Genomic DNA, 12,900 nt, shown 5'->3' on the forward strand with positions numbered 1-12,900 from the left:
TCTGTTCTCGTGAAATATTGAGACATACATTAACTGAATGAGTCCAACTTAAGTATGATCTACGTACGAAATGGATTAGCTTAGCGAAGCTATTTCGCATAATTAATACCGGTGGCCAGCCGGTGATCCTTGCAGGCGTCGCAGCCGCGCGATCTCTCCGCGGCTCACACGTACGGCGATTTCGACAGCCCCCGAAATTGCTGCTGCTCCTGACAGTTTTAACTCGGGGAAGTTTAACGGCCGCCATCATCCCCCGAGCTCGTCTCGCCGTTTGCATCATGCAATTTTCAATGAGAGTGGTATCTAACTCTTTTACATATATGCTTTGGCGGCCGCGGTATGCTCTGCCCGAAATATCTTCCGGCGGAGAGTATCCCCCGCTTAAGGACTCTGCATATTTTACTGTACTTACGTGCAGTCAGTCGTTGGCAGAGTTTCCATTTGTCGAGTGCATACGCCGGATCGTTTCGCGCAGAAAGTAGTCTGCGTGATAAACTCCATGTCAAAAGCAACTTAAGCTGCGTTCATCGACCAAAAATTTCCCCAAAATTAACTACAAGGAAGGTATTATAACACGGCAAATAGGCGTGTTAGTATATTACTTCTTGGTTTTTTTTTCATCTTATGGTCACTCATCTTAATCCTCCTATTTACTCGTTTAATTTATCTCTTTATTCTTTAATTCTTTACGGATATATTATATTATTTTATATAACATTGCTATGTTTCTTACAAACTTAGAAATGTATATAATTTTACTAAAGTAAACATTGGCTAACAGTCTAATAAATTCGGTTCAATAAATCGACGCAATTCCTTTTCGCTTTTTTCCGACGTTACTGGAATTAATTTTGAAGAAACGAAGATTGCGAAAAATATATCCACTCATCCAACTGTTATCTATAGGGTCAGCAATTTAACTCGCGGGGTATCCTGGTAAACTGCTTCCAATTCTTCTTGCGGCTTGAAAGGTATCGAACGTCAGATAGTCTTTTCACGATGAAATAAGGAGCGGATGATCCGGCACATCTCCGTTTGCTCGCAGTAGAAATCGCCGGGGAAAATTACAGTAATCTCAAAAACTCTGGCCTCCCTACGGCTTCCCCGGCGCTCGGCGTTATAGTTAAAAAGTCATCGATTTGCGGATACAAGATCCACCATCATCATTCCACTTAATGGATTTTTAATGTCGGTCCCGGAATTTCCGGAGGCAATAACGATCACGTCGTCGGACTGTTGATTGCTTTGATAATGTCGTAAGAACTCCCCATTCCTTTGTGATTTTTAATGAGGCTCCATTATTCCTATAAGCGCGCGCGCCCTAGCAATATTAATTAATTTTGCAGAAACGAGGGTTTATTTCTCGCGAGCTCCAAGTCTAATATAAATTAGAAAGTACTTTACAACATTTATTCTAAACGAATGTAATCATTACAAACCATTTTGTTCTGGATATTTGTATTGATTCTTATGTTAGAGAATTTGCCGACTGATAAGTGAGATATACTTTTAAAAGTGTATCTTCCTTAGTGTGTTTCTTTGACGAAGTGAAAAAAAAATTCTGCAATTCTTTTTATTTAATAAATTTCGAATTATATTTTTATTGTTGTAAAATTTGAATAGCATAGAATTATGTATATTTATGAAGAAATTGCAGTTCCACGCATTACGGCAACAATAACGCTGTTCTACATTATTTCTGCGTTTCTTCCTGTCTTCTGAATATTTTTCTGCGAAACGAGATTACGAGAGATGAAATGCATCACTCACGCTATATCAACTTGCGTCATATTTTTCCGCTAACACAATGAGCATGCCGGTTGAAGTATAATCGCATCGGTACTTTTTTCTTCTACGTTTCTGACGGAGTGGCACGTTTCTTATTTGACTAAAATTACCTTCTCAGATCTCGCAAATCTCTATATCCCCCGAATGGTTGCGAAGAATGATTACGCGAGTAAAATACGTGCTTTAAGGCGTTGTAACTGTAACGAGCGTGAGGCGAAAACCGACCGGGGATGAGAAAGCACAGGGCAGCATCCCTTTAGAAACACCTGTAGTACCTGTCAACCGTCAGTCGTCGGCGCGATTCTGAAAGCAATTAATTTGCCGCACGGTCGCAAGATCGAAAAGCCAAAAAGCGTGACTTCGGCTACCTGCTTCGATCGATCATCCCCTTCGCGCGCGGACGAACAGTTTTACCTCAGCGATGCCTGCATCTTCCCCGCCTTTCCTGCCCGCCCACGTCCCTCTGTCTCCCCCTCTTTCGTACAAACCACCTATACTCCCCGATTGATTCTTGCTTGCACGAAAAGGTTTCATTCACCTAGGACAGATTCTCATACTCCCTTATCGCGCTTCGCGCGTTTGGTTTGCCTCGAGACTTCTCTTTAGAGCCAGTTCCATTTTCTCTTCCCCTTCCTTTTCCAGCTCCTTCGTCTCTCCTTCGTCTTCCCGGCCCCTTAGCACACCTCCATCCATAAGTCTAACTTTGGTGATTATATCAATTCCGAATCAATTTTACCGACATCCTCCCCGTCCGCTCGTCCCCCCGCCCGTCCCTGTCTCACTACCATCGCGTCATTGAATTACAAGGGGTGAATCGCTTCGAGTACTGCAGCCGCTCGATACGGGAATTAATGGGAGCGACGTTACCCATTTAAGCGCTCGATATGATAGCCGACGTCGATGGAAAATACGGTCACTGGAAAACTACACTGCCTTCGGCATGTATCGCCCGATCCATCTTGTCATTTTAATGTTTGCTATTATTCGTCCTCTCGGATGACAACGCGCCATCACAGCGTCGAAGTCACTTTTCAAATGGCACGAAAGCACGTTTCATTTAACATTGTATCCCGATACGATTCTTGCACCGTTGGAAATATAAATTTCCCATTTTTCCCGGATTTAATGCGTTTACGTGAGTCAACGTAAAAAAAAAAAATTAGGGTATTCACATCGAAAGAAGCTACCTGCTGAAGATAACTGCTTTTAGAAACCTTTATTTGCTTCTTCTATTGTCTCTATATCTATCTTGTGTGATTTAATAATTTTTATGGTTTACCAGCTTCGATTTTTGATAAAATGCAAATTCCGTTATGTTAAAGATTTGCACGCATGCAAAGCAGATTGTTACTCGTAAACAATTTATTTCACTCGCTTTATGTTACGCGCGGCAGTCACTATATTCACACGTCGAAATATTTTAACAAGATAATTCCATCAACAAGATCAAAAGTCAAGTGTCACATCTGGATAAAAAAATTTTTTGAAATCGGTATGTATCTGAAAAATTCATGAACTCATCCGTGCGAGAAACTCACGTTTTGTCGCAGATTATCCGCTGTTTCCGCGATTGTATGGTTTACATATTTATTCAATTTATATCGGTCGGCGAATATATGATTTACTCGAAAGTACTATTGATTTTTCTAGCGCAAGCTTTTCACCGATAGTAGACCTAAAAACACACGACTCCGCCGATGGAAATTAATTACATTTTCGGAACGATCCTTTATATCGAGATAAGGGCTTCAGCTCTCCGAATCGTAGCGCTTATCATCGTGCAGGATCGATGCAAACTAATGTAACAGTCGACCGTATATACCGAAATCAATCGCCTGCGTCTATGCACACATTGTGTACGTTTACATAATATATATTATGTATCTCTCTCTATCGCAGGTCAGTTCTCTCCTACACATTGTATCTATCCTAAACTCCGTTTTGATACAAACGCTTTAATTATATCCGAGGCACAAGGAGAGGAAGAGAAATTCTCTACTGAGGTCTAAAATTCAATGAAATCTCCCCATTTGGAGAACAAGGAGATAATAGGATGTACAAAACAATAGACGCATCCTTGCAAAACGAGAACGCGAATTAAATCGCTCGTGACTTTAAATAAAATAAAATAAATTAATCTAATTTATATTTGTCATCAAATTGTTTTGATACCAAAGTGTAAAACTTTCCGCTTGTCTAATCGGAGCGCGAGAAACAAATAACATAATTCATGTATGTATATTGCAAAATAAGACAATTAAGAGTGAGATTAATTCTTCTGTATTGCTAGACAAAATCTAAGTGCATGTGGCGCATAGCGATTTTTTTCGCGCGTACACACAGCCCGCGGAAAATTAACAGGAGCATTGTCCGACTAGATTCTCGACATTCGCGCTCAACTATAGTCGAGTACCTCGCCCGTGTCCTTCATGTCCCGTACATTCTGTATGGCGCGAGTGCTCTGTATATATTCCATCGGTCGATTGCGTTATGTACGACAATCGAGTACATTATATCGAGTGCATTAAAGTGAATATACGACGACGTGGCGCGTGATGTAAATCCGCCCACCCGGATCCTTTTCGACTATGAGGACCTGCCACAGTTTTCCTCGCTCGCGGCGCGACGCTCTTCGCCGCGCCGCGCCGGCGGAATCGTATTTTCCGCGCGAACCCACGCTGCAAATACACCAAGGATGCCGTTAATTAATAGCTGCCAAATTGATACCCGAGACTCGAGCGCGGATTGTCGTCTGTTGTAATCGTCGCGAGCATCCTGTGTGGCTTAATGTTCTATTGTCCGGCCGTATGCCATTGCTAACCATCTATTACTGTCTGCTACTCCACTTTGTGCGGTGAGCATAGTATACGCTCCCGTGAGAGATGGGTCACCATGCGCGACTAGTATAATATCCGGCTTTCGAACGTTACGGGACTGTTTTCTTTTTTTAATTACAATTGATGCAGGACAAGTCGGAATAATTATGACAAACCGTGATGTAGAAATAAAATTAATACAATAGTTCTATTATATATGCATAAATCAAATTAATGGTATAACAGTTCTATTATATATATATATTTTTTTTAACATCTAAATGAGGAGACGTTTGTCGTTAAAAAATACTCATCATCTTGATGCGCAGATGCGATTCGACGAAATAGCTCAGTTCACAGAGAACACACCTAAATCAGCATCCTCCACAGTGACGTAGCAAAATTCGATTGATGCCGCTGGGGATGCTGCGCATCTAACGTTAGTCGAACATGTGAATTTCTCGTATTACCCCTCTTGTCTAATTACATCATAGTGCGTGAAGGCCGCAAGTGGCATGATGATTACGAATATGCACGTTATAGAGGTTTCATCGACAGTATCATTATCCACGATCTCATGTCGAACTGATATGGGATCTCGACTTCATGTCAAATGCATGCGATAATTGCGAATGATTAATTCCGATTATTATGCTTATTAATTAACAAAAAATAAATTATTACTTCTAATTTGTGCGAAATTAATAACTATATAAAGTATTAAAAATTGTACTCTTTCCCCTCCCCACATTTATTTTTCGCTCTTAAAATCATAGCGTAAATATTCATATCAAGTTTAACGATGTTGAGAAATTTGTCAGAGAGTGTAGTTTCCAAGATTCAATTAGGTTGGCGCGTACAAACAACGAAAGCGATATTTTTCGTGAGTGGATGACGAAACAATTAACGTACAACGTGCAATTATTACGACTGATCGCTCCAAATTTCTCATGCTGTTGCGTTCAGCATCTCGTTGAGTCAATTAAAACGTCAGTATGTTTGTTTTGACGTGACGTTTTACGGGGGCTGGCCGGGGGGCGCTAGTGCGTAAACGTCAACATAATTTCTGCCGGGCACTATAATTATACACGATGTCGCGTGCGTTATTCCTTCCGGGGATTCGTGGCAATATGTTGAACGATTATCTCGCCGAGCAAAATTCGCGCTCGAGAGTCTCTCCCTCTTGACGAGGAAAAGCGATTCACGCTGGCGCGTGCTTGCCAAATAGACACTTATTGTTAGTTAATGGTTGTGCTCAACGAACGGCGGCAATTAACATTACGCACGCATTCTGTTTCTCCGCACGCGAAACCCCCCCTACGAAACCGCTCGCGTTTTAACGTCGCAATATCCGTTATCTTGGGTACATACCGCGGCTTGATTGCCGTCCTCAAATAGGTAGTTGCTACATCGTCGTATTGAATAACAAACAACCGTGTAAACCGAGAATGTTTCAAGAAAGAAGAAAAAAAGCTACTAGAGATTTTGCAGAAGATCAACGGTATTTTATGTTGGCGATTATACTGTTATTTTAAATACTTATAAGATATTAATTTCCAATAAATACAATGAATATAAGCGATAAGCTGATTTTGCGTCTCTGAATTGTATATCTACATAATTTGCTACTGCCAATATTTTTCAATACTTGCAGATATCGACAAATACTTCAATAAATAAAGATAATTATGTTCCATAAGTACAAATATTTAGTTTTGCATGATTAAACCGAAATATACATGTTTTGAGAGATGTGTCTCATTGTATTTGCATTAAAACTTAAAAACACGCAAGAAACACATTAGTACGAATGGCAGCAAAATAATGATATGATGTAACATTCATATATCATTTAGTATCGTTCTGAGAAAACAAAATGATGCAGGTGATTGACATGGTTTATTTGTTTTAAAGCAATTTATTCTGAAAATATCTCGCGGACTGTTTGCATAACATGAAAACGATTTATGCGGCAAGCTGATTCCGCTTAACGCTCAACAATGTTTTGCGCCACCGTAAAAATGTGCGCCGAGGAAAGGATACAAACTTTTTCCGATAGTCATTTTAATATAATAATTTTACCGCGAATCACTGGAGGATTCCGAGAGCTGTTCCACTTGTCTTCCTCGTCAGAACGTGGGAGAGAAATTCGTGTATTACTGAAGAATATATAGATTGAAGCCGACGCCAATAAGCGCGGAGGCTTTTTGCGACAGCAAAACCGTGCTCTTATCAAGTTCGATGCGACGTGAAGTTTGAAAAAGCGATGAATCTCGCGCGAACCTAAAAGCGGGCGAACGTGGCCGAGCGATTTTGACACATCGAACGGATGAAACGCGCTTAAATTACTTTGGCCTAGATGCCTCATTGACATCTTGGCCGGGATTCAACTGCGAACGAGGACGAACACTGGCGACATCCGGCAGCTTGGCCATGTTTGGGATTTAAACGGCGGTAGGGCTAATTAATAGCACGCCATCGGAAATTTATTACGTCAACTGGTTATGTTTCAAAGGCGCACGCTCGCTCGGAGCACGGCCATCGTTGACAAACTTAACAAACTGCCGTCGACAAAAGGGAACGTACGCCCCCGGAAAGACTCGCATTTCAAGCGCGAGCTGCTAAATGCAGCGCGGCGACGGCAACGGGCGGCGACGCGACAAAGTTACGGACTGGCGAAACTTCGTGCTGACGAAGCCGCAAATACTTTCGTTGACGTGTAACAAAAAAAGTTTAATTTCGCGAGCTCAACGAAACAAAATTTGCGGCGGTTGAGACGGTTCTTTTCGCCGAGGTAAAGAGCCGCGCTAAATTCACTGTGTCTTTTTTATTGCGCGAGCAAAACCCAGGCACACATCCTTCGGGCGGCGAAATTTCCGTAGCGGTTCTCTGAAGTACGTGGTTTTGCTGCTTTTAAGGGTCTGATATTACATACCTATTTCGCGTGACGTTAAACCTTAATTTTTAATTATGAATAAGCTTTGTCTCTCGAGTTAATTTAGTTCATGTAAAAAAATAATAATGTAACCATTACAAAATCCAATTAATATAATATTATGTTTTATATTATTTATCTATTTAAAGAAATCTTTTAAAGAAATGCATTATTTGCGTTTGAATTAGATTTATATATGTATTATTAATATTATCGCAATGGATAACTTTTGCGATATGCCAGTTCAGTCAAATTTTGGCTTTTCTATCTTTTCACAATCTTTGTCTACACGTTTGAGATCTCGTCATTATAAAATTTAATGATACCACAAGGGATGTAAGTTACATTCTGTATGGACATAGTCGAGTAAAACCTGCTTCGATCAAATGTGGTAATGAGAAATGTGAAACATCTCCCGAGAGACTCCATTATTGCCGTCTTTCGTATATGACTGCATTCTGGGGAAATATATCTCGATACGATGTGCTGCGAAAACGAAATTCTCTGAGAAAAGTTACAGCTTTCCTACTTTCCATTATCGGAAAAATATTATTTACCTGTATTGCGGGGTCACTCGTCTTTGCGGCGTCATATTTTTATTTAATTGAATTTATTATTGCTAGAAATTATACAGCGTAACATCCCCGTGAGACAAACTATTGGCGGAGAGCACAGACCGCATGCAATATTAACGCAATCATTATTTCAAATTATGTTTATCAATCTATCTCTGCCAAGTAAACGATGTTAAATCTAAACTGAATTGTTGAATGAAATTAACGAAATTGATTTTAACATCACTCGTGTGAAGCTATTGTGTAATTATAATAAACAATTATTAACATTAAAACCTATGCAAGTCCGTTAAATATTGGCTATTATAAATTAATCGATTAAATAATTAAGATTTATATTAGAGGTAAACGATCCGGGTTTTTGTTTAATACAGACGCGATTCGCGCAATAATTTGAAATTACATGGCCAATTAAATAATTAATCACGGTAAATGGCAAAACGCGCGATACGTAGGAGGGGTGGGGGGGAGGGGAGGAAACGAGTTTTGCCGAGCTCGTGCGCAATTGGCGTGCCACACACGCATCGCATGCGGTCGGCTCTTTCGTCATTGAAACTCCGACACGCTCATAACGCAGACTTCATTAGCTCGTAAACAGTCGGTCGTGCGCTTATCAATGCAGGTCCAGAGTTAGAGCCCAATTGTGAGTCCGATCGTAATCGAACGCGAGGCATGTTTGCTAAAAACATATAGCGGGGAACTCGCTGATCTTAGATGGAGACGCGCGCGCTACATGCGCTTTTACTTGCGAAAGCCGGTATATATATAAACTGGCGTAAACGCTCTGATAGGGCGTGTAACAAGGGAAGTTACGACGAGGGGCGATAATAATTACTTCGCTGTACGCTGCCGCCGCCGCCGCCGCCGCCGTCATCGCCGCCGCGAACGTTATCGGAAACTCAGTTTGCACTAGTTTTTAACGCAAAACAGTGCAACGCAGATTGCCAATAATTTACGACGCAGCAATAATTAAGGAATGAATTATGTAAGTCAAACTGTATTGTACAAGTATCTCACTATACGATATACGTGTACATTGATTTATTCTTTAATTATTATCAATTGTTAACTTATTTCTAATTATTTGTTAATTTTATCATTTTTATAATTTCTTAAAATATGTAGAATAAATGAGACATTATAAGAAATAGTAAAGATAATAAATGTAAACTGTTAAATATATCTAAATATATCTATTATTTATATGTAGCCATAAATAATAAAATTGCCGTTTAATTTTATTGACCTATAATGCGTTAAATTAGAATACAAGTTTTTTTATATGTAATAAGTAACTACGGGTTATTACTGATTAAATATTGCCATGAATAGATCGTGTCTATATTTTTATTTTATAATTTTTAATTTATAAATAAATACACACACACGCACTCTCTCTCTGTCGTTGTCTCTCTTTTGCTTCCTTTCTAAAGCATTTGTGTGTAAATAATTACTATAGGATCAAATAATAAAATATATCACAATATCAATTAAAATCCTAAATATTAAACGTATCAAGACACAACGTATATACACATAATGAGAAGGTTTTTGTTTTCATATTTTATTATTTAATATATGGGAATCAAACGTTGCTAAAATTATCGGATTGCCGGTCTCTGCTGGGGAAAGATAAAGTTAACAGCCTCATAAAGTTTACGCGCAAGTAGATAATTCAAGTTTTTCAGGAAAGCGACGAAAATGGAGCTAACAAGCAGTCTGAAATATCGCAATAACTGCGATTCATGCCGGTATTATGGCACGTGGGAATACCTATATTAGACCCTGTACTAATGCATATACCGCCGCGCCGTGCATGCCTAGCCGCGGAATATTATTCCGTATTCACGTATGCGTGTGTTTACCCGCGGAGCACATCCTGCGCCGCATATATAACCAAGAGTTACAGAAGTGAAAATTTCCCGCACCGTGTACCGCCGCGGAAGCGCAACGCGCGGCGCTCATATCATTTTTCTGCCCCTTTTACCCGAGAAAAGAATACGAGGGACGACATTACGTGTACAGATTGCACATATTTAAACGGTCTAAATTAAATTTCTCTGCTTTCCCGCTTTAAACTTCTGGGTTTTCATCTTTTATATTTGCGTTTATATGATCTTCCGCGAGGTATGTTGAAACACGCGCGCGCACGCGCGCGTGTAAGTGCTCGCGATATAATTATTCGTACGTGAAATACGGCTCTCAAATACTACAGAAGGAATTATTCAAATTGTGTTTTACGCTACTTATATTATTATATAAGAAATGTGTATTTCGCAGTATGTATCACTCTACAATAATATAGTAGTAATTCGACAAACATAACGAACATATTAAATAACTAAAACAAGAACTAAGAATTAACTTAAATAAAAAAGAGGAAATAAAACGATAAACAAATTAATATAGTCGTTCGATTTTTTTTCGCAAACTAAGCATTAAGTTTGTGAGATTGTGAAAGTATAAATAATTTTTTCCCGCACGTGCCTTTCGCACGAACTTGTCGATTCCCGTGCAACGGCGTAGCTCGGAAGGATAAGACAATATTTTCCAGTGCACCTGAGTAGTGGACTTATTAAAGGCATAACGGAAGATTCTAGCATATGAAGAGGTAGACACAGTCAACACGATACTTTAGAATTTCAACGAATTGAATTTGCAAGTTCCGAAGACGCCGAGCTCGTCATTAAAGTTTTAACCAGCTTGCCAATATGATTTGGTGCACGTTGGAAAATTTGATGAGAAATACATACGGCCGGGCTGGAGAGAGCGCAATAAATCAATACGTGGTAAATTGTATGGAAATCGGTGGAATAATCACATCTTGCCAGAAATATCCTATTATCTCTGCCGGAGCCACTCACGCAAACGCTTCACAGGGTGAAAACAGCCCCTGCGGGGACGAACGTGGAGACAGAAATGTGACCGAGTGTTTCAAACAGGTTTCGGGCCGCGGGATACTTCGTACACGAGGCACGAACGTTGCAAATAAATCAAGGCTCCTCTGGCTTCCGTTGTAGAGAATCCAGCGAGGGCAGCGCGCGAGTAGGTGCGCTTTCCCGAATGGACAAAAAGGGCAGAGCGACGCGCCGAATGGAGAAAAGCCAGCGTGGAATGTCGAAAGGGAAGCGTGTGGAACTCATCTCGCGATTTATCTAAAATATTTGAATAATAATTTGCGTTCTCGAGCGACTCGCCTTTTTAATAAACACGAAGGACACGCGTCTCAATCTCTTAATAAAATCTATCAATCTTTAAATAGCAAAGTTACAAATTTGTCTTATTATTTTTATATTGTTTTTGCGTTCACACAGACACAGTCTCATAGCGACGTAATTTTTGGAAACTATTTACAATAAGAGTGGCTTCAACTTTAATTCATCAAACTTTAATTGCATTCCGAAACGACAATTATTTTTACAAAAGAAAAACAGATATATTACGAATGAATTTTATTTCAAATCAGTATTTTCCCGATCTATTACTTAAATATATCAATTATCACGGGCAAGTATGAATCTTGTTTGATCTATCGATTTACTTTACTTTGATACTTTGAGTTTGCGTATTTACCGTCGTACACACATTCGGCCGCGAGGGTATGCAATAAACATGAGAAAACTTTACATACGGAAATACGGAGGCAATCTTATCGGAGCGAGATATATTTCGTAGAGGCGCGGCGCGCACGGTGAAATCGAAATAAATAATCAGCGTCGTAATGTAGGCCATGGCGATAAAACGCATTGCGCATAGGTATATATATCGCGCTAACGCACGATGTAATCGGTGTGTACGGCGGACTGTGTGTAGTCCGCTTGAAAAATGCATCTTGTTTGAAATTTGTTGGCAGCCGTTGCACACAATGCTTGTCCAGCGATGTGCAAAATCGCTCTGCGGCATACGATCGTTTCGGTGCGCGCGTGATTTTCGGACGAGATTATTTCCATCTGTGAGAAGAGATAAATGGAATGAGAACGTTTTCGAAAAACGCACGAATGCGCCGATTCGGCCGAAAGATCGGGATCAAATTAAACTTCTGCGATACTGCTATAAAATGTAAAAGAAATTCCGTCCTTTATTATTAAGTAATTTAATGCATGTCATTTACTCTTTTATAATTATTTTTAGTATTACAAATTTTTTTAAATGTAATTCACGAAATTATTTCGATATCAATAACCCCTATGAAAGTATCAATTAATATTGGGAAATTTATGACATGTTAATAAACTGCAGACAGATTTTCATTATTTATTAAGAGTAGTGTTTTCTGTACATAACATACATAGTTTATAAAATTTAGTGCGTTTATAAATATTCTTAAAACGCGATATACCAAACGAGCACACGCTGATGATAATTTTAAGACAAATTGGCTTGTAACGCAACGGTTCGATTTTTATTTTAGATTATCTTCAGTCGAAGAATATAAAAACAAACAGTAATGAATTAAAATAGATCAATGTTTTAGACTTAATATCCACGCTCCATCATCTGCATCTGATTTGTACATGCCTTTAATTCTTCTATCTTGGTTTCATATAATTGAGTTTCCGTATTAGCATTTATATTAAAAGACGTCCTAAACGCGCTATGATGGAGAATACAAATATCTTGAATAATAATTATATTTGTAATACATAACATTATAGAAAGACTAAAGATAATGCTTTTTATTTTTTAATATTATTTTGCAGAATCAATAAAATTGACGCGTACCTTATAATATAAAGTTTTACGTAAATATTGTTTTATGTAATGGCCGGTAACAAAAAAAAAACGA

General features: G+C 39.1%; 1 protein-coding gene across 1 annotated transcript in view; it reads left to right on the plus strand.

The window, feature by feature from the left end:
* Nucleotides 1–12,900, plus strand: part of LOC105453873 (dopamine D2-like receptor) — a 50,285-nt gene that overhangs the window by 20,937 nt on the left and 16,448 nt on the right. The gene's annotated exons all lie outside the window — the stretch shown is intronic.

The sequence above is a fragment of the Wasmannia auropunctata genome, unplaced genomic scaffold, assembly GCF_000956235.1.
Source record: "Wasmannia auropunctata unplaced genomic scaffold, wasmannia.A_1.0 LD335994.1, whole genome shotgun sequence".
NCBI classification, from domain to species: Eukaryota; Metazoa; Arthropoda; class Insecta; order Hymenoptera; family Formicidae; genus Wasmannia; species Wasmannia auropunctata.